Here is a 21,084-nt window from a genome sequence, read left to right as displayed (position 1 = left end):
GCTTCTCCAATTCCTGGATGCCCCTAAAGTGATCACTTCTATTCCCATTCATCAAGTTCTTCTTGACCTCCTCAAAAAGAACTGGGAAAACCCTGGATCCACTGCCCCAGTCCATAGAAAAGCTGACACTACCTATTTAGTACAGTCAGCCCTCGGCTTTCAAAAATCTCAGCTCGACCACCACTCAGTTCTGGTAGAATCAGCTCAAAAGAAAGCAAAAAGGACGAAGCCTCACTCATCTACCCCTCCTGTTAAGGAACACAAGCTCCTAGACAATATTGGTCAACGAGTGTTCCAAGTGGCCATGCTCATCTCCAGAATTGCTGCTTACCAGCTGTATATGACCCAATACAACAGGGTCCTATTCAAACAGATACAGGACTTCTCTGAAACCCTGCCTGAACCATTCCAAGAACAGCTTCAAATCCTTGTCAACAAGGGGTTGAGGCAGGAAAGCATGAGATACGAACAGCTTACGATATCTTTGACACCTCTACTAGAGTGTCTGCAGCTGCCATTTCTGCAAGACGATGGGCCTGGCTCAAATCTTCAGACCTTCGCCCAGAAGTACAAGACAGGCTATCTGACCTACCATGTGTAGGAGACATTCTGTTCGGTGAACAGATCCAGCAAATAGTGGCTGAATTAAAGGACCATCATGAGACCCTTAAACAGCTCTCATCGATACCTTCCAACTTCCCCTCAAGACAGCCCTTTAGGAAGGACTCTAAGAAGTCATTCTTCCGTTCAAGAAAGTACTATCCTCCTCCAGTAAGGTCCTGAACTACGAGACCTTATCAAAAACCTCAGCCTCGCTAGGCCCGAAAGCAAAAGCCACAAGCAGCTCCCCAGCTGGGGCTTGCTTCAGGTTTTTGATTTTCACTTGGAGAGCAGCAGCCTAATTCCTCTGCCAAGCATACCAGTGGGAGGTCGATTGTGCCACTTTCACAGCATGTGGCAATCGATCACAACCGACCACTGGGTGCTAGTGATCATTGCTCAGGGTTACCACCTAAACTTTCTTGCACTTCCACCGGACTCACCACCTCTGCAAGCGTGGAGAGTATCCGACCACTCTGTCCTTCTGGAGCAGGAGGTTTCCCTTCTTCTCCAGTTAAGAGCAATAGAACCCATCCCACTCTCGCAGCAAGGCCTAGGGTTCTATTCCCGGTACTTTTTGATCCCCAAAAAGTCCGGGGGAGTTCGTCCAATTCTGGACCTACGTGATCTCAACAAGTACCTCCAGCGGGAAAAAGTTCAAGATGGTAACCTTGGGCTTGCTTCTACCTCTTCTACAAAGAGGAGACTGGCTCTGCTCTCTGGACCTCCAGGACGCAGACACACACATTGCGATCACCCCAACTCATCGCAAGTACTTCAGGTTTTTAGTAGGCCCAAAGCACTATCAATACCGAGTGCTTCCGTTCGGCCTAGCGTCTGCACCTGACGGCATGGATGTTGAAAGGTTAATCCTTCAACCACTTCGCAGTCCCGTGATCCTTTTTCCTGTCCAATCCCAAGGTTTTTGGACTATCTCTGGCATTTGTCAGAGTCAGGTCTAAAGACCTCTTCCATCAGAATGCATGTCAGTGCGGTAGCCGCCTTCCATAAAGGTGTCGGGGATGTCCCTATATCAGTACAACCCCTCGTCACACGCTTTTTAAAGGGCTTGCTCCATATCAAGCCACCTTTACGTCCTCCGGCCCCTTCTTGGGACCTTAATCTGGTTCTTGGTCAGCTCATGAAAACTCCATTCGAGCCTCTTCACTCCTGTGACTTAAAATATCTCACATGGAAAGTGATTTTCCTTTTGGCTATCACTTCAGCTCGCAGGGTTAGTGAATTACAGGCCCTAGTTACCTATCCGCCTTTCACTAAGCTCCTACAGGACCGGGCGGTACTCCGCACTCACCCTAAGTTTTTACCCAAGGTAGTTTCGGAGTTTCACATTAATCAATCCATCATACTACCTACCTTTTTTCCCAGGCCCCATTCCAATCCAGGGGAACAGGCTCTGCATACCCTTGACTGTAAACGGGCTCTAGCTTTCTATCTAGACCGTACACTTGCCCACAGGAAGAACTGTAATGTTGCTGGGCAAGTAGGAAGGAACTTAGGCTAGCACTGATTTTCAGAACTATAGAGCAAAGTATCGAGTGTATCGAGTGCCTAATTCTAGAGGACTAGATGTGAAGGAAAACGAACTGGCCAAAATCTGGCTGGTTAAGACACTCAACTCTCTTTTGAATATATTTGTTTTCCGTCAAATCTAGTCCTCTAGAATTAGGCACTCTCTACAAACTTTGCTCTATAGTTATCAGCCTTTAAGCTTTTCCCCGTAAACACACAATGGGATAAAAGGCATAGTATATCAGGCCCTTGGTGATGTCTTTCTGGAAGAAAAGAGAACAAATGGCACTGTTGCTTCATTCCATCTTCACCCTCTTCTCGTTCAGTTTTGCTGTCTGAACTCTTCAGATCCCCGTGTTGGCACCATGCAGTTCCTATTTCAGGGCTGTTAGGAACCGTGCCTTGCAACAAAGGAGCAAAATGCAGGCATGAGTGATTGAAGTTGGGTGAATAGGGTGAAGGCCCAGGATGGAGGAGGAGGGCAAGGATATGGAATGAGGGGCATATGGCATCAGAGGAGATGAGATTGGGGAGGTAGGAGGCTGGAGACCTGAGTTTGAGGGGGATAGGAGGCAGCAGAAGATATGGGATGCGGTAGGGGCTGCAGTAGAAGGGAGAAGATGGAAGAAGAAGAAAACACAAGATGCTAGAAGGAACTAGAATAAGAACATAAGAAATTGCCATCGCTGGGTCAGACCAAGGGTCCATCAAGCCCAGCATCCTGTTTCCAACAAAGGCCAAACCAGGCCACAAGAACCTGGCAATTACTAAGAAGATCACTAAGAAGATCCCATGCTACTGATGCAATTAATAGCAGTGGCTGTTCCCTAAGTAAACTTGATTAATAGCCGTTAATGGACTTCTCCTCCAAGAACTTATCCAAACCTTTTTTGAACCCAGCTACACTAACTGCACTAACCACATCCTCTGGCAACAAATTCCAGAGCTTTATTGTGTGTTGAGTGAAAAAGAATTTTCTCCGATTAGTCTTAAATGTGCTACTTGCTAACTTCATGGAATGCCCCCTAGTCCTTCTATTATCCAAAAGTGTAAATAACCGATTCACATCTACTCGATCAAGACCTCTCATGATCTTAAAGACCTTCCCTGTACGTACCCAAATCAGTCAAGACTCTTGAATTTAGCCTCCCTTCCAGTAGATGGAGACAGAAAGTTATATTTACACTGCCATATAACCTAGTGTGCCACCTGCAGTCCCTCAGTATTTCTCTTGTCTCCAACAGATGTTAGAAGTGCAAAACTTGCAGTCTATACCTATTAAAAAACAAAACAACAACAAGAAAGGACAGAAGTTGGTGAATTCCTTCCAGGAGGTTGGTAGGTCCTGGTGGGGCCATCCCTTCTGGTCCCAAGGTCAACAAGCAAGGCTTTGGGACTCATAGTTTGCTCAGTCCTTTGTCGCCAGAAGCTGAAAGCTGATGGAGCCAGTTCCCTCTCCAGAAGGGACAACAGAGCCTGCTGCCATCTTCAATGCAGGGAAGTGTTTCTTTTTTACATTTTGTTTGATTAAAGTTTAAAAAAAAAAGAAAAGAAGACAAATGGAGTTATTTTTTTGCTGTCTTCCTGCAGCTGTTATTGTTTGTAAGGTTTTGGGTGGACCCTTGGACACTGTGGCAGCTGACCACGCCCAAGGGGGGAAGTCCCGTGAGGGGCCACAGGTCAGGCTCAGATTTAGGACACACAACACAGAATTATCTTTTATTAAACAGAGTTGAGGAGCCACCAGAGGTGGCAATAGTGAGTAGAGATGAAGCCCGGCTGGGCTTTTAGTCTCTCAGGATACTGGAACAGCGATCCCTCTAGCTGTGCTGTAGTGGAGAGAAACTGAGATAGTGAGTACAGTGGAGCATACACAGGGTTCTGGTATAGAGCCTCGTTGGTGGATTACTCATGCAGCGGTTTCTCCTGGAAAGAAACACAGAAGCTGGAATAGAGGCAGCCCTCGAGGAGTGAGTACCTGGTTCCAGGGAACAGCTCTGAGAGAATGTAGATGGTAACTCACTGATGGTGTAGGCAGCGGTATCTTCCAAGCAAAAGTGAAGCTCCGGCAGCGAGTCCGAGAACATGGGCCCTCGAGGAGCAAGTACCGGTTCCAGACAGCGATCTGAAAGAAAAGAGAGAGGCCCCCGAGGAGCGGGTACCCCGATAGAGAAAGTCCAATTAAGGAGGGCAGAGTAGCTAGGTACGGAGAGCAAATCCCATCCGTAAGGAGTTCCCTGTAAGGAGTTCCCTTGCTAACTCGATTAGCTAGCAAACAGAGTAGGCTTTTGTATCCGGGATGCGTGACGTCATCACAGGGGGACGCCCCTGAGGTTCGCGCCAAGGAAAGCATAAGAAGCAGGGCCGCGTGGCGTGCGCGCCCTATGGCAGCTGAACAACATAGCGGGATGCAGCACCCAAGCCGGACCGGGGATGCCGGAGAGGACGGCAGGCAGACGCCACGGCAGCCGGACGTCCATCAACCGTGGGAGGAGTTGCAAAAGAGGTAAGGAGGGCAGAGTGGAGACGTTGGGCAGCGACAGTCATAACAGCAGCTTGGCTGCAGAGCGGGGCTGACGCCGGCCAGGGCTCAGTTTTCGCGGGCTCTGATAATTGTTTTCCCTCAGGCATGCCACGAGCGGACGTCCAGTGGCATGCCACACGGCAGCAAATGCGCAGCATATGGAGAATCGTGTGCGCAGCTCTCCTGGAACAATCTCTGCTCCTTCTGCCTCTCTGAGGGAGAGGACAGTTCAGGATCGCTTGTGGTGGGTGCGAGCGGCAGCGCATGTCTAGTAGGGCCCTGGCCATGCCACGGGAAGCATAAACCCGTTGCCCGTCAACGCAGGAATGACAGCCATCTTAGCTTCCTTTATGGCTGCTACAGAGGCCGCGGAGGGGGAGAGGGATTTCCCTCCAATACTGTCTCCCGCTGATCTGAGCCCCGTGGAGGCTTGGGGGCCCAAGGGGATCATTCGGGGGTGGAAGATGTCCTCTTGGGGGAGGCTTCAGACAGTTCTTCCACTCTTTCGGCAGATTTTGTGCTTTTATTGCACAAGGCTTCTTTGGCCCAGAAAGCTGCAGGGGCCCAAGCCTGAGGCTTTGTTTTGTCCACAGCCCAAGAAGAGATCTAGGGTCAGGGACTTTGGGGTGCTACCAGCATTCAGCAAGCCCTTGGGGTGCCCTCGCAGGATTCCGCAGTAGACGATGTTCAGAGGTCGGGGTGCCGGCAGGATCGGGCCCTCCTGATGTGCATCCTTTCCTTGGGGGAGAAGGGAGGCAGGATCTGGAGGAGGGATGGGGAAGTCCCACCTGTGGAAGGAGACGATCCTAAGTTGGAGTGTCTGTTCCACAGGGAAGAGTTGGGACCCCAGATCTCCCCCCCCCTACGTTTTGGGGGAGTTAGGAATAAAGGTTCCACAGGAAGAGTCCGATCAGGAGGCTGTGGATCCAGTCGTTGGATGGCTTACAGGGTCCAGTAAAGGCGATTCCTTTTCATGTCCATTAAGAATTTGGTGGTCAGGGAATGGGAGACTCTGGAGACTGGCTTGAAGGTTGGAAGGGCTGTGGATAAGTTATATCCTTTGCCTGAGGACACTCTGAAACTCTTGCGACTCCCAAAGTTGGATGCCTCATTGTCAGCCGAGACTAAGAAGATGACTATTCTGGTGGCTGGTGCAGTGGCTTTAAAAGATCTGCAGGATAGAAAGCTCAAGGTCCATCTGAAAAAGATTTTTGAAGTGTCTGCGCTCTGCATACGATCTGCGATGTGCAGCAGTTTTATGCTTCAAGCTGGGCTGCGTTCAGTGCAGCAGCTGCAGGCTGACAAGTCCATGTCTTCCCAGGAGGCGAAGCAGGCAGAGCGCTGGGAACTGTGGTCACCTATGGCGCTGATGCGCTGTATGACCTCATTAGGATGTCCTCTAGGACAATGATGTCAGTGGTCTTGGCCAGGAAACTTCTTTGGTTGAGGAAACGGTCAGAGGATGTTTCATCCAAGCCTCAGTTAAGAGCATCACCTTTTATTTATTTTTTTGTTTTTTTGATTTACACATCACATCGGTTTACATGTAGCTTGAGGGTGCAAGAGGAAAAGTATTTCCTTTTGCCAGGTACAAAAACAATTAGAGAGAAGTAATATGATGTTATAGTGGTAACATGAGTAACAAACTGTGCTAGTAGTAGCAGTAATCCATATTAAACAGTGCTAGAAATGGCTGTAATCAGTATTGATAGAGGAATGGACAGCATAATTAAAATAGAGTAGCAATAATTTACATTAGAGTAACATTAGAATAACAGTAATTAATATTAGATAAGGAATATACAGCATGAGCAAGAATAGAACAACAATAATTAATATTAGAATAACATTAGAATAAAAATAATTAACATTAGATATGTGTTGTCTCAGAGATAGTAATGAGACCTTAAATATATGTGGAATTAAAGAGAGTGAAGAGAGACTTATGTTGGGCGGATCGTGATGGAGAGGAAAATGTGTTGAGGGGAGCTTGGTGTCTATTGTGTGGATGGATAGATTCGTTGGTGTGGTGGTGGAGGGCGGTGTTTACCCTGAGTGCGGGGTTGGGGCCTGTTTTGGGGGTTGGTTTGTGTGTGTTGCTGGGAAAGCTTTGCGGAATAACCATGCTTTGAGATTTTTCTTGAATGATTGGGTGAATGGATCTGTTTTTAGTTCTGTGGGGAGTTTGTTCCAAAGGATGGGGCCGGCAATTGTAAAAGTTCGATTCCTTGTAGATATCCATTGAGTGGCTTTAGGGGGCGGCGTTTGTAGAGTCCAGAGTTTGAGGAGCGAAGATTCCGTGTGGGATTATGGAGGAGAAGGGGGGAGGGTAGCCAGTTGGTTTTGTTGTTGTGGAGGATTTTGTGAATGATGTTTTAAGATTTTGTACTATATTCTCTGGGGGATTGGAAGCCAGTGTAGGTCTTTAAGGATGGGTGTGATGTGATCTGATCTCTTGCAGTTTGTGAGGGCTCTGGCAGCAGCATTTTGGAGTAGTTGAATGGGTTTGAGGGTGGAGGCTGGGAGGCCCAGTAGTAGGGCATTGCAGTAGTCCTTTTAGAGAAGAGAAGAGCCTGTAAAACTCCTAATACTAGGCATCCAAAAAACTAATTTTTTGGATGCCTAGTATTTTTGGGCATACAAATGGCTGCCGCTCAAGCGCACTGTTGGCCAAAATGGTGCCTATGCCTAAGAAACCTAAACGCCTTTCTCTTTGCACTCACTGCCTGTCATATTCAGGCATCTCAGCCAGGAGTGCCCGCTTACTTGTGCTAGCATTGTTTGGAGGCTCAGGGAGAATTGCCTTCATCTGATTTCACTAAGCCTGGCTCTTCCCAGCTGAATATAGGCCTGGGTACAGACCGCTTAGGTGGGGCGCTTGATTTTGGAACTCCCCTAACTCGTTCCTCAGCAGGGTACGGTAGCTCAGTGAGTATGCCTCAAGTACTTCCTGCATTGGATACTTCTATCTTTTTGTGGGTAGAGTTTTTCCAGGGATTGCAGTCCTTTCTTCAAGCACAATCTTCAGCCCTCTCTAATACTCCCAGAGCAGAGTTGCAGGTAGGAACGGCAGCAGGACTTCCTGATGAAGGTCCGGATGGCACAGATGATGACGCTGATCCTGACTCCCTTGAGGATGGTGAAATTCCTCCAGGATGAGAGGAGAGGATCATCTTGCTCGTGGCTGAAAGGAATCAGTAAGATTTGCTTGGGAAATTATTTTTAAAAGTATTGGGGAGAAGTAAACTATTGGAGTATATTATTTAGTGTCGGGCCAATCCTGTAAAGTGCGGCCGTGTTTACCCTGCTCCTAAGCCGCTTCTAACTCACGTTTCGGCCGCGTTAGCCCTTCCTGCGATCCCGAATCCCCTTTAACCTACTCCTACCGCGTCCTAAATTCCCGGGGTAACCCCTTCCGCCCGCGGCATGTATATTGCATGCAAACGAGCGAATTAGCGCGATATTGCATGCAAACGAGCGAATTAGCTATTCCCCTAGCATCCCGTAACCCGCGCCCCGACTAACGCTACCTTTCCCTGCCGCTTTGTCGCGCGTTTAACCTGCAAACTTACCGCCTACCCTGACCCAGGCGGTAGAGGCATGGGTAAGGGTAGGTGGCAAGCTTTCCCCCAGCCCCCGCTCACCTGCCCCGGCCGCGATCGTGGGTGCCGGTCCCCGTGGCAGCCCCAGTCCTCTCCCCTGCTCCCGAAGCAAAAAAAAAGCGAAAAAAAAGTTGCAGCCCCCCTCCGATGTCCGGAGGGGGCTGCAAAGTTTTTTTCGCTTTTTTTTTTGGCTTCGGGAGCAGGGGAGAGGACTGGGGCTGCCACGGAGACCGCTTTCCCCGTGCAAGTAAGTTGTTTCGCCGCTTGTATTTTCTCCCCCCTCCCGGAGGGCGGGGGGAGAAGAGACAAGCGGCGAAACTGAGCGGCAAAGCCCGAACCCGACCCGGCGAAGCCCGAACCCGACCCGGACCCCCAACCGGACCCGGCCTGACCGCTGTCAGTCTGTTCTCCCTCCTCTCGGAGCAAGGCTGCTTTTCGCGCCCTGCTCCGGGAGAGGGGAGAAGATGACAGCGGCGAAACTGAGCGGCAAAGCCCGAACCCGACCCGGCGAAGCCCGAATCCGACCCGACCGGACCCCCAACCCGGACCCGACAAGCGGCGAAACTAAAAAAAAAAGAAAAGCAATTTTTTTTTTCAAAATTGACAATTTGGGGTTTTTTCCAAAAGCGACTTACTTTTGGGATCTGTCAAGATCCCAAAAGTAAGTCGCTTTTGGACGCAAGCAAAACTTACTTTTTGCAGCCATCGTCAGTAACACGACCTGGCTCCGTAGCTCCTCCCGACAAGATGGCCGCCTGCACGGGGAAAGCGTACAATTGGCCGCTGAAGACGTGACGTCACGATGTCACGATGTCACGTCTTCAGCGGCCAATTGCACGCTTTCCCCGTGCAGGCGGCCATCTTGTCGGGAGGAGCTACGGAGCCAGGTCGTGTTACTGACGATGGCTGCAAAAAGTAAGTTTTGCTTGCGTCCAAAAGCGACTTACTTTTGGGATCTTGACAGATCCCAAAAGTAAGTCGCTTTTGGAAAAAACCCCAAATTGTCAATTTTGAAAAAAAAAAATTGCTTTTCTTTTTTTTTTAGTTTCGCCGCTTGTCGGGTCCGGGTTGGGGGTCCGGTCGGGTCGGGTTTCGCCGGGTCGGGTTCGGGCTTTGCCGCTCAGTTTCGCCGCTGTCATCTTCTCCCCTCTCCCGGAGCAGGGCGCGAAAAGCAGCCTTGCTCCGAGAGGAGGGAGAACAGACTGACAGCGGTCAGGCCGGGTCCGGTTGGGGGTTGGGGGTCCGGGTCGGGTTCGGGCTGGGGGAAAGCTTCGCCGCTGTCAGTGTCTCTTCTCCCCTCCTCCCGGAGCAAGGCTGCTTTTCGCGCCCTGCTTCGGGAGGAGGGGAGGGGGACTGGCAGTCCCGACTTCTGGTATCTGTCATTTCCATTTGAAATGACAGATACCAGCGTGGCGTGAAGCCTTAGGCCCGCGCACCCAGGATCCTGTATAGGCGCTCTATCCAGTATCCTGGGTTGCGCGGGCCTAAGGCTTTTTGGACGCGGCTTACATTTACATATAATTAGGCTTCAGGATCGAGCGGTAGGTGAGCTGCACTGTGCGGGCGGTAACCGCGGGTGCCGTAGGCACTAACGCAGCTCTTCCTACCGCACGATACAGGATTGGCCCGTATGTTTGTGTGTTTGTGCTTTTAATAGTCAGTAAGGCAGCTAATAAACAGACATTAGTGTGTTTATTTTTTAAATAGTCAGTAAGGCAGCTAATAAGCAGAAGTTACTGTGTTTGTATTTCCCAATCCTCCCACTCCTCTCCCACCCACCCCCTAGCTCATTCTTTAATTTATAGGCAGGTGCCACTTTCACACAAAAAAAATAAAATAAAATCAGCCATTTAACTTCAGTTCACAAATTCCCCACACCTTATTGAGAGTTTGATCATTCCCCTGTAGGCCACTGCCAGACATATAGTAAAAAAGAACTTTCTCCGATTAGTTTTAAATGTGCCCCATGCTAACTTCATGGAGTGCCCCCTAGTCTTTTTACTATCTGAAAGAGTAAATAACCGTTTCACATCTACCCGTTCTAGACCTCTCATGATTTTAAACATCTCTATCATGGAGCCCTTTTTAAATATTGGGGTTACATTAGCCACCATCCAATCTTCAGCTACAATGGATGATAGGTTACAAATGTTTACTAATAGATCTGAAATTTAATTTCTGAGTTCCTTCAGAACCTTGGGGTGTATACCATCTGGTCCAGGTGATTTGCTAGTCTATAATTTGTCAATCTGGGCTACCACACCTTCCAGGTTCACAGTGATTCAGTTCATCTGACTCATCACTCTTGAAAACCATCTCCAGAATTGGTATCCCCCCAACATCCTCATTAGTAAACAAAGAAACAAAGAATTCATTTAGTCTTCTTTAAATGGGTCTGACTCAAGGTTTTCTAATGTCCACAGCAGTTCCAAGCTATCCTTAGAGAATGACTTATAGTACCAGTCACTACACCTACTGAGTTCAAGGGTTGAGCAAAATTTCTCCTAAGAAGGCAAGCTTCTGGGAATTCAGGCCTAAGATGTCTGTTGCATGCGAGACAACTTCACTATAACTGTACACTAGTATGATAAAATCAGGTAACTAGACAGAAAACAACTTGAATATTCATGTTGAGAGAGATGTCAGAGTTGAAGCTTCTTAATCATGTGTAGGTAATTTTTTATTTCTCCAAAAGATAACAATCTATGCAGATCTGTAGCCAATTATGTTCATAAGGACCGAAGAAGAAACTGATAGAACGTACAGACCTATAGACATAAATTCGTCATATATACCTATATAGTAGCTGTGCAGATTATAATTAATCTTTGGCTGAATCCTTGCTTCTCTGTTGCTAAGGAGCCTCTGTATTTATCTCATGTCTCCTTGAATGCTGTTACTGTTTTTGCCTCTGCGACTCTATGGGATGCCATTCCAAGCAACTATATATGACTCTTTCAGAAACTTCTTTTTCCACCAAAAACAATACCTTTTATACATTATTTATATTTTTGAGATATTTAAATGTCTCTCTCACATGCTTTCTTCTTGCCTTCCTTTTGTATATGAGTCTTTAAATCTCTTCTCTTAGGATTTGTGGTCCAGACTAATAGCTCGTCTGTCCATGGTAAAAAGGTTTCTCCAGTTAAAAAAGATTTAAATTCATATACACACAGTTCTAGATCATAATAGGAAAGTGTCAAGAGTCCAGAAATTATTTTTCTTTGTAATTATTTGGGTTGGGTCTTCTAATAGTTTGCTGTTATGTGCTCTGCAGGCTCTTTTCAGGCACATAGGTATTGGTGGTACAAACAGATAAAAATGAGAGCTAGTAGCATTCACTGTTACAATGAATCTTTAGACGTGTTCTTTACAGCTGTGATCTAAACTTTGACTGTTTAAGATATTGAAACCAATTCCATTTGTGTGTGGTGTTCCCCTGTGATTTACTTTTTCCCAGTGGTTCTGGATTAGTGTTTGCTTCCTACTTAGTTTATAACAGGAAATGTTAAAGCTGATCAGAAGTGATATTTCTGGAAGATCAAAAGCAACATTTAACAAAAAGTGCTTCATAAATCAAAGTGACAACGAACAGATGAATATAGGAAACAGAATCTCCAAATTCTCTCTGACAATTATGCATTTTATTGTTTAATCAAGTTTTTTGTATTTGTTATTACATTTTCTCATATTTATCATATGACAGTAATCTACATTTGTGTTACTACGGTTACAGATTAAATTTTGAAATAAAACCAAATAGAGAACAAAGTATAAATCCTCTGAAGCTAGGACTGTTGGAAGCAGAGGGTAGATGAATCCTTGGAAATTCAAGATGATTCAGTTGTCCAGGAATTCTAAATGGAACAATAAAAGATTAAATAATTACAATCATAAACAATAATATCTATTTAAATATACCACTGAAGATTGTTTCTTGGTTAAAAGAAGAAATATACATTCTCTGGAAGGATCATTATTTAGTGTATGCCTTCATTAATTATTACATTCTTGAAGTCACTTTTTTTGTCATTTTGCAACATAATTTATAATCCGTTGAGTCTTGTCACTAAGTTGAAAAAGGGCTGCCACTAGCTAGAGTACAGTGAAGCAATTTGCTTCCCGTTTTGGATAGCCAGATTCATTTAATAAAACTTGCCTTTTGCTAAAATAAAGTTTACTTCCAAATTTAAAAGAACAAGAGGCAGAACAAGCTAGAAAGATGCTAAGAACCACAAAGTCTGACTTCAGCATTTCCTGTCCATGCTATGATATTCTTTCAGTGTAGGTAAAGAGTGAGAAATCAACACACTGTGACATGTGCCTCTTATCAAGACAGCAATCTGTCAATTTACTTCACTTTAAGACAACATCTAAGTGGGGTCTACATAGATCCATGAATCCTATCATTTCATTTGAGGTTGCTTAAAATCTTTAATGTAATTTTCATTTTGGACTATGTTTGATTTTACATGTTTAGCAGGGCCATTATCTTGATGCTGCTGTTTGAAATTGAATTTTAAATTGATTTTAAATTGACAGATTTCTATTTTTAATTGATGATTTTGTTTTTGCATTTATTACTTAGGGTCTTATCTGTCAATTGAATGTTTGTATTGTGTCTGTTATGGATAAAATGTTTTTGATTGTTTATTATAAATGAGCTGTCTACCACCCATGGCTGTGATGGCATACAAGCAATAAATAAGCTCATTTTACATTGGCCACCATATTAGATGTAATGTGGACCAGCTGTAGATGCCTCACCATGGTCAATCTGCACTCATCCCAAAGATGCTGCCATGCCTCGTTCTTCCGCTGGCATTCCCCATAGATGTGTGTGTATCACATGCTAGATTATGAAGGCCCTGCAGCAGGAGACCCAGAACCAATGAAGAACTTCCTCTGGGCCTCCTCTGCTTATTGAAACCCCGCCTCAGTGCAAGGGCTCACCAACAGTGACAAATTGCTGAGGCCATGAGCTCTGCAGATTGCTCAGCAGCTCAGGCCATACCAAGCTTAGTGTTACGGGTGCAAAAGCAGCCGGAGCAGCTTCACAGATTGCAGGCTTTCTTCAGGAGATAGCTGGCTGTATGGAAGCCGCCTTCCAGCGCTGGCCCTTTCTGGTCCACTACTGTTGGTCCCTGTTCAGGCCTCAGGGCCTATTCCAAACCTGGCTCCACCACCAAGTTTCAATGGAGACCCAAAGTCATGCAGGGGTTCCTGAACCATTGCCTTATGCATTTTGAGTTACAGGCCTCCATCTTCTCCAAACAAAGATTACCTTCATCCTGTCCTTATTTTCAGGTTCCATGTTAACCTGGGCCTCACCACTCTGGGAGCATAATGACCCCTTGATGAGGAATCTAGATGAGTTCCTTGCCCACTTCAGGTACATTTTTGACAAACCCGAACATTCCTCCTCCGGCACCTCTGAACTCCTGTTCCTTAAACAAGTAATTGCAATCATGAGGGACTATGCCCTCCGGTTTAGAACCTTGGCCCCAAATTGAACAGGAATGATGAAAGTCTTTGGGCCATATTCTAGCAAGATCTTGTTGATCACATGAAAGATGATCTCGCCGGACAATCCATCCCTACCAGGTTTGGAGGATCTCATTGCATTAGCCATCAAAATAGATCTGTGGTTCTAGAGGAGGGCAAGAGAGAAGTTTTTAATGTCAGTAGTTCAGGCTGGCCCCAAAATTCCAATGTCCCATGGTAGCTCCTTCCAAAGAACTGTCCCTGTCCCCAGAGGCCAAAGAACCTGTATAGCTTGGGAAAGCCTGATTAACTTCAGAAGAGAAATGGGAGGAGAACCCGTAATCTGTGGCTCTATTGCTTCAATTCCAAGCATTACACAACTCGCTGCCCTGAGAAGGCAGGAAGCTACCAAACCTAATGTTGGTTGCAGAGGCAACCCTAGGCCACTTCTCTGTCCACAGTTGCTAGTTCCAGTGACCCTTTTTATTGACAACAGGGAAGTTCACACCAAATCCTTCCTAGACTCAGAGGCTGGAGGTAACTTCATTGAAGAGGCCTTGGTACAACAGTACCAGCTCTCAGTGAATGCGTTGGAGACAGTCACAATTTCATGTTTATGGAGAACCTCTGCCAGACCGTGTATCCCGAAACACCATCTCACTCTGTTTTCTAAGGCAGTAAACCTAACATTTTGGGCCTACTCTGGTTAGTGCCACATAACCCCCACCATCGATTGGCCATCCCTTCATCTCAAAAAGGATATAGTTACACCAGAGAAAGTAAGAGAAGGACAACCAAAATTATAAAGGACATGGATCAGCTCTCCTATGAGGAAAGGCTAAAGAGGTTAGGGCTGTTCAGCTTGGAGAAGACACGGCTGAGGGGGGGATATGATAGAGGTCTACAAAATTATAAAAGAATTTGAATGGGTAAATGTGAATCAGTTATTTACTCTGTCAGATAATAGACTAGGGGGGGGTCACTCCATGAAGTTAGCAAGTAGCACATTTAAAACAAATCAGAGACAATTCTTTTTCACAATTAAGCTCTCTCAGGCCACAATTAAGCTCTCTCAGGCCACACACCGCAAGACCACGCTCTCATCAGGCCACACACCGCAAGACCACGCTCAGCAAAAGAAGGCTTATCCCAATACACACCCTCACACGCACTCAAGCCATCAGTCTATCACTCATTTCCATTATCCTATTTAACGCACAATCACTCCAAAAGAAAACCCATCTCTTACACGATATTCTTACAGACTCTAAACCAGAAATATGTGCTGTCACAGAAACATGGTTCAAACAACATGACACTCCCCTCATCAACCACCTACCTTTAGAAATCTACGATGTTTTCTCTATCCCTCGGAAAAAGAAAAGAGGTGGCGGCATACTCTTGGCTGTAAAAAAGGAATTTCAACTACTATCCCAGAAATGTGATATTCCAAACCAGTACGGAATTGGCTTTTTCAAATCGAAGTCACTCCAACTGTGTCTCATTTATACACCCCCAGGTCTCCTGGAGAAAGATTCATCTCCTCTTATCGAATTTTTTGCAAACTCACTATCCCCTGACATACCCACAATTCTCCTAGGAGACTTTAACTTACACGTGGATACCTCCCCGCAATCCCCAGCATGTGAAGCATTCCTCTCCTCCCTTGAAGCAATGGGCTTCCAACAAATAGTGAACTCTCCCACACACAAAGCTGGCCACACACTTGATCTTATCTTTGTCAATTCCCCCATCAACATAAGCAATCCCCCTTCATGCATTACAGTACCCTGGTCTGACCACTACCTGATTCAGACTAAACTCTCACTCCCGCAAATCTCCCCCACCACGCCCCATCAGCCCATTTCATTTAATTTCCGCAAACCATGCGCTATAGATACAATCTCACAAGCATGCGCTGACATAGACAGTCACATTGACGTCTCATCCCCAGACAATGCCATCTCTACCTGGCTCAACCTCACCCTCAGCATTGCTGACAAACACTGCCCTCTTACAATAAAAACTATCAACCCAAACCGTAGAAACAGAAAACCCTGGTATACGCCTGAACTTAGGAATCTTAAAATCCAACTCAGAACAGCTGAGAGGTCATGGCGCAAATACCAATCCCCCGCAACTAAAACATTATACTACCAACGAATGCATGAATATAGAAATTCCATCCTCCAGATTAAACGTAATTACTATGCTAAAAAAATACATGGTATGCAATATAACCCTAAGGCCCTATTCACCATGGTTGCGGACCTCACTTCTCCTACCCTCAAACAACTACCTGCTAATCCCTCTAAAAATCGTTGCAATGAATTAGCACAATTTTTCAAAAACAAGGTCTCCTCCATCACTGCACAATTTTCACAGAATAACAGCAATATCTGTCTGCCCACCATCAACTCTCCAGTCTCCCTCTCATCTTTTGACTCTTCATCCTCTCTTGAAGTACAAAACATCCTTAAAAAATTAAAACCATCATCTCATCCCTCCGAAACCATCCCCACTAAACTCCTGCTAGCTATCCCCGAGGTGATTGCCAAACCTCTCTCAAATATCCTTAACTGTTCCCTAGAGCATGGCACAGTCCCTAATGTTCTTAAACAAGCAGTAGTAAAACCCCTACTCAAAAAACCCAATCTTGACCCAGACACCTTATCTAATTACAGACCCGTCTCTAACCTACCCCTCCTAGCTAAAGTTATTGAAAAAGTTGTCAACTCCCGTCTCTCCGATCACCTGGAACAAAACAACATTCTCCCATCTACACAACACGGTTTCAGAAAGCACTTAAGTACTGAAACCCTGCTGCTCTCCCTTCACGATACCCTCATTAGAGGAACCGACTCAGGTACCTCTTATCTTATTGCCATGCTTGACATCTCGGCGGCATTTGACACAGTCAATCACGATGTCCTCCTCAACATCCTCAGGAGTATCGGGATCACTGGCAATGCCCTATCCTGGATACGATCGTATCTCCAGGATCGCCTTTTCACTGTATTAGTAGATAACAATGAATCTGACCCCATCAATCTTCCCCAAGGTGTTCCCCAAGGTTCCTCCCTCTCCTCCACCCTATTTAATATATACATGCTTCCCCTCACTACCCTCCTCACTAACCTCCACATCAAGCATTTCATTTATGCCGACGATGTGCAACTCATCTTCCCATTCTCTGACTCTCTCCATACTGCTCTTCTTAACTGGGAAGCCTGTCTTTCCTCTATCAACAAATTACTAAATGACATGCAACTAGCTCTAAATCCCAGCAAGACTGAACTCTTAATCATATCTAATAGGCCACCGCTCCCAAACATCCCACCTGCATACTCGTCCACATCTTTCCCATCACACGTTCGCAACCTTGGTGTCCTTATTGATAACCATCTTACTTTCAAACCCTTCATCAAATCTATCATCAAGGAATGCTATTTTAAGCTCCAAACCATAAAAAAACTTAGACCACTGCTACACTTTTCTGATTTCCGCACTGTACTCCAGTCTATCATTTTATCTAAGGTAGACTATTGTAATGCACTCTTTCTAGGCATTCCCGCCACCTATACCAAACCCTTACAACTACTACAAAACGCTGCCGCTAGGATACTATCAAATTCAAAAAAAAGAGATCACATCACCCCCACACTTATCGAACTTCATTGGCTCCCTATACACTCTCGAATTCTCTATAAAGCCCTTTCCATCATCCACAAAAGTCTGTTGAACTCTAACCTCAATTGGATTAACCCCCCACTCCTCCCCCATACCTCGAATAGACCCACACGTACAGCCCACCAAGGAACCCTACGTGCCCAACCCATCAAATCTTTCAAATTATCATCTACCATAAGCAGAGCTTTCTCTCTCGCTGGCCCCTCCATATGGAACTCCCTGCCTCCCGATATACGCCTGGAAACATACACACCCACTTTCAAGAAAAAACTGAAAACATGGCTCTTCCAGCAAGCTTACCACACATCACCCTCCATTACATAAACCCCCACTGTTTAACTAAAAATTGAGTAACTAAGAATTTGCTACATGACTAGGAATCTCTTTCTCGGAATACGTCTCATGCCCATCGATTTTGTACTTTGACTCGGCTACATATGTACTTAGCTTTTGTAAATAGTTGTGATTTTGCTGATTTTGCTGTATCTATTTATTGATTTCACGGACGCTGCTCGGCATAGTCAGCTCTATACCCTATCCCAGTTTTAACCTCCTTGTTCTCAGTTACATGTAAGGGCCCTGCCCAAAAGTTAACCTGTTTTTTCAATGTTATATGTAAGGGTTCTGCCCAATTGTTCCTTTTTAACTGTAAACCAATGCGATGTGTAAACGGTCATCGGTATAAAAGAAATTTTAATTAAATTAAAAAAAAAGCTCTGGGATTCATTGCCAGAGGATGTGGTTAAGGCAGTTGGTGTAGCTGGGTTTGAAAAAGGTTTGAATAAGTTTCTGGAGGAGAAGTCTAAACTATTAATCAATAAGGCATAGCCACTGCTTGTTACCAGCATTAGTAGCTTGGGATCTATTTAATGTTTGGGTACTTGCCAGTTTCTTGTGACTTGGCTTGGCCACTGCTAGAAACAGGATTCTGGGCATGGTGGACTTTGGTCTGATCCAGTATAAGAACATAAGAAATTGCCATAGCATATCTTATGTACTTGGTAGAGTTCTCACTGCCAGTAACACTGCCTACCTCGCATTGACCCTTCAGTCCAGATGGCCTGAGTCTCCATTCCTGTACCATCTGGGCTTCCGATTCAGTATTCGGAGTTTGTAGACGTATTTAGCAAAAAGTAGGCAGAGACATTACCATCTCACAGATGTTTCAACTGCCCCATCGACCTTCTCTAAGGCAAGCTGCCCCTATGAGGCACAGTGTACCTGCTTTCTGTGCCTGAAACCAAGGCCATGTTGGAGTACATAAAAGAAAATCTGGGGCGTAGTTTTATTCGGCCATCCTCTTCACCAGCTGGAGTAGGCTTTTTCTTCGTGGGCAAGAGAGACAGTACCCTGAGGCCCTGCATCAATTACAGAGATTGTATCACCATCACCTGGAAAAATCATTACCCTTTACTTCTGGTTTCCGAACTATTTGATCAGCTGCTAGAAGCCCATATATTTACCAAGTTAGACCTCAAAGGTGCCTACAATCTGATATGGATAAGAGAAGGAGAAGTGTGGAAAACAGCATTTAACATGTGTCATGGGCATTATGAATATCTGGTGATGCCATTTGGCCTCTCCAATGCCCCTGCTGTGTTCTAGCACATGGTAAATTAAATCTTCCGAGACCTTCAGTCTTGTGTGTTGATATACTTTGACAATATCCTAATCTTTTCCTGATCTCTCCACCATTGTGAACACGTCAAGCAAGTACTTCGGAGGCTTCAGGAGAACCAGCTGTATGCCAAGCTCAAGAAATGTATGTTCAAGCAGACTGAGCTACCTTTCCTAGGGTATATAGTATCCCACCATGGCCTACATACTGACCCTTAGAAGTTGGAAGTGATTCAGAAATGGCCCCAATCGGTGGGTCTTAAGGCTTTAGAGCAGTTCCTAGGCTTCTATAACTATTACTGCCAATTTATTCACAATTACTCATGGCCCTCACCAAAAAGGAGATAGATGCTAGAAACTGGCCTGCAGGCTTTTATCCAGTTAAAGATGGCTTTCCTTAAGGCTTCAAGGCTCCAACATCCTGACACCTCCAAGCTCTTTATCTTAGAGGTAGAAACCTCCACCTCTAGGGTAAGGATTGTCCTCTCCCAGCACAATGACAAGGGTACCCTGCTTCTTTTGCTCCCAAACAGTTCTCGGAGGCAGAAGAAAACTATATTATCGGAGACAAAGATTCCTGGCGGTGAAACTAGCATTGGATGAGTGGCACCACTTGCTCAAGGGAGCCATGCATCCCATGACCATCTACACTGATCACAAGAACTTATAATACCTACAACAGGCTCAATGCCTGAACTCCTGCCAAACTCGTTGGTCATTATTCTTCAACTCTTTTGAGTTCACGATGAAATACCGGCCAGCAGAAAAGAACCAGTGTGCTGACGTGCTCTCACACTCATTTGAAGCCAAAGAGATATCAGACCTATCACGACACATCATTGATCCGGCTCATAATAGTAGCCTTCCTTGCACCTCTGAGAAAACAATAGTTTCCACACGCCTCTGTGAGAAAGTACCTCATTATGCACATGACTCTTTTCTGATTGGTCATGCAGGAATTTGGAAAACCCTAGAATTACTATCACAGCACCAGTCATGTGAAACTCGACATACTGAAATATGTACAATTCTATCCCATCAGTGTGGCCCATAAACCATCTCATGTTTGCCCTTGGGGTCTGCTGCAACCCTTACCTGTTCTACACAAACTGTGGTCTCTAATTGCAATGGACTTCGTGACTGACCTTCCATCATCTGGGTAGCTGACTAATTTTCTAAGCACATTTCATTCCGCTTCCTGGATTGCCTTCAGCACAAGATTTGGCCAAACCCTTTGTTATACGTCCTTCAACTTCATGGTCTCCTAGCGATCTCTTTCTGTCCCCCTTCCTTTCTGCTCGGTGTGGGGATTAAAAGCTATTTTTTAAAGAGGCACCACACCAGGCTCACCCAAAGGCTCTGCAAATGCATCTGCTGCCTGGGTTGGCTCTGAGACACCCCTGCCACCCCATCCTATCCCAGCTGTTGGATGCGGGATGGCTTTGGGAGCATGTGCTGCTGACGCATGGTAGGGTCAGGCTGGTGTTTCCTGAAGGCAGTGATTTCTGGCTGTGAGCAGCAAGGCATCAGGGCATCAACCCAGATGTTTTCAGACTGGGGGACACAGTTCATGTTGAAATTTTAGAAAAGCTTGAGCCAGAAGTTCAATATTTCCTTGGATTTGTTCTAGGGATACTACCCTCAAACCAATGGACAAACAAATCAAATTCTCAAAGACTTTCTACAAGCCTTCGTGAACGAACGGCAGGACAATTGGGCACCTTTACTACTCTGGGCAGAGTTCTGCCATAAAACCACATGAGTGAAGCAGCCGGATCATCACCCTTCAGGTTAGTCTATAGCACCTCGCCTTACATTGCCACTCCCATTGGCAGTACCGTCCTCAGCAGCAAACTGTATAGGTCAACAGTTGGGGGAACTCCTCCAAAAATCTAAACAACTCCTAACTGCAGCTATGGATAAATATAAGAGACAAGCAGACAAGACCCATTGCCACGCACCAAACTTTAAACCCACTAAGCACTAGTAATCTGCGACTAAGGGTCCTATCAATGCTGTTAGAAGGGTTTTAAAATG

The 21,084-nt window shown here is 45.7% G+C and overlaps 1 protein-coding gene across 1 annotated transcript in view; it reads right to left on the bottom strand.

Moving 5' to 3' along the window:
* Positions 1–11,872: 11,872 nt before the first annotated feature.
* LOC115075937 (IgGFc-binding protein-like) overlaps positions 11,873–21,084 on the bottom strand; it is a 400,171-nt gene continuing 390,959 nt past the window's right edge. The window contains exon 50 of the mRNA XM_029576916.1: positions 11,873–12,113. The gene's annotated coding sequence lies outside the window, so the exon portion shown is untranslated. The remainder of the gene's footprint in view (positions 12,114–21,084) is intronic.

Source organism: Rhinatrema bivittatum, chromosome 14, assembly GCF_901001135.1.
Source record: "Rhinatrema bivittatum chromosome 14, aRhiBiv1.1, whole genome shotgun sequence".
NCBI lineage: Eukaryota > Metazoa > Chordata > Amphibia > Gymnophiona > Rhinatrematidae > Rhinatrema > Rhinatrema bivittatum.
The sequence above is the reverse complement of the archived record's forward strand: the minus strand, read 5'-3'. Positions and strand labels throughout refer to the sequence as shown.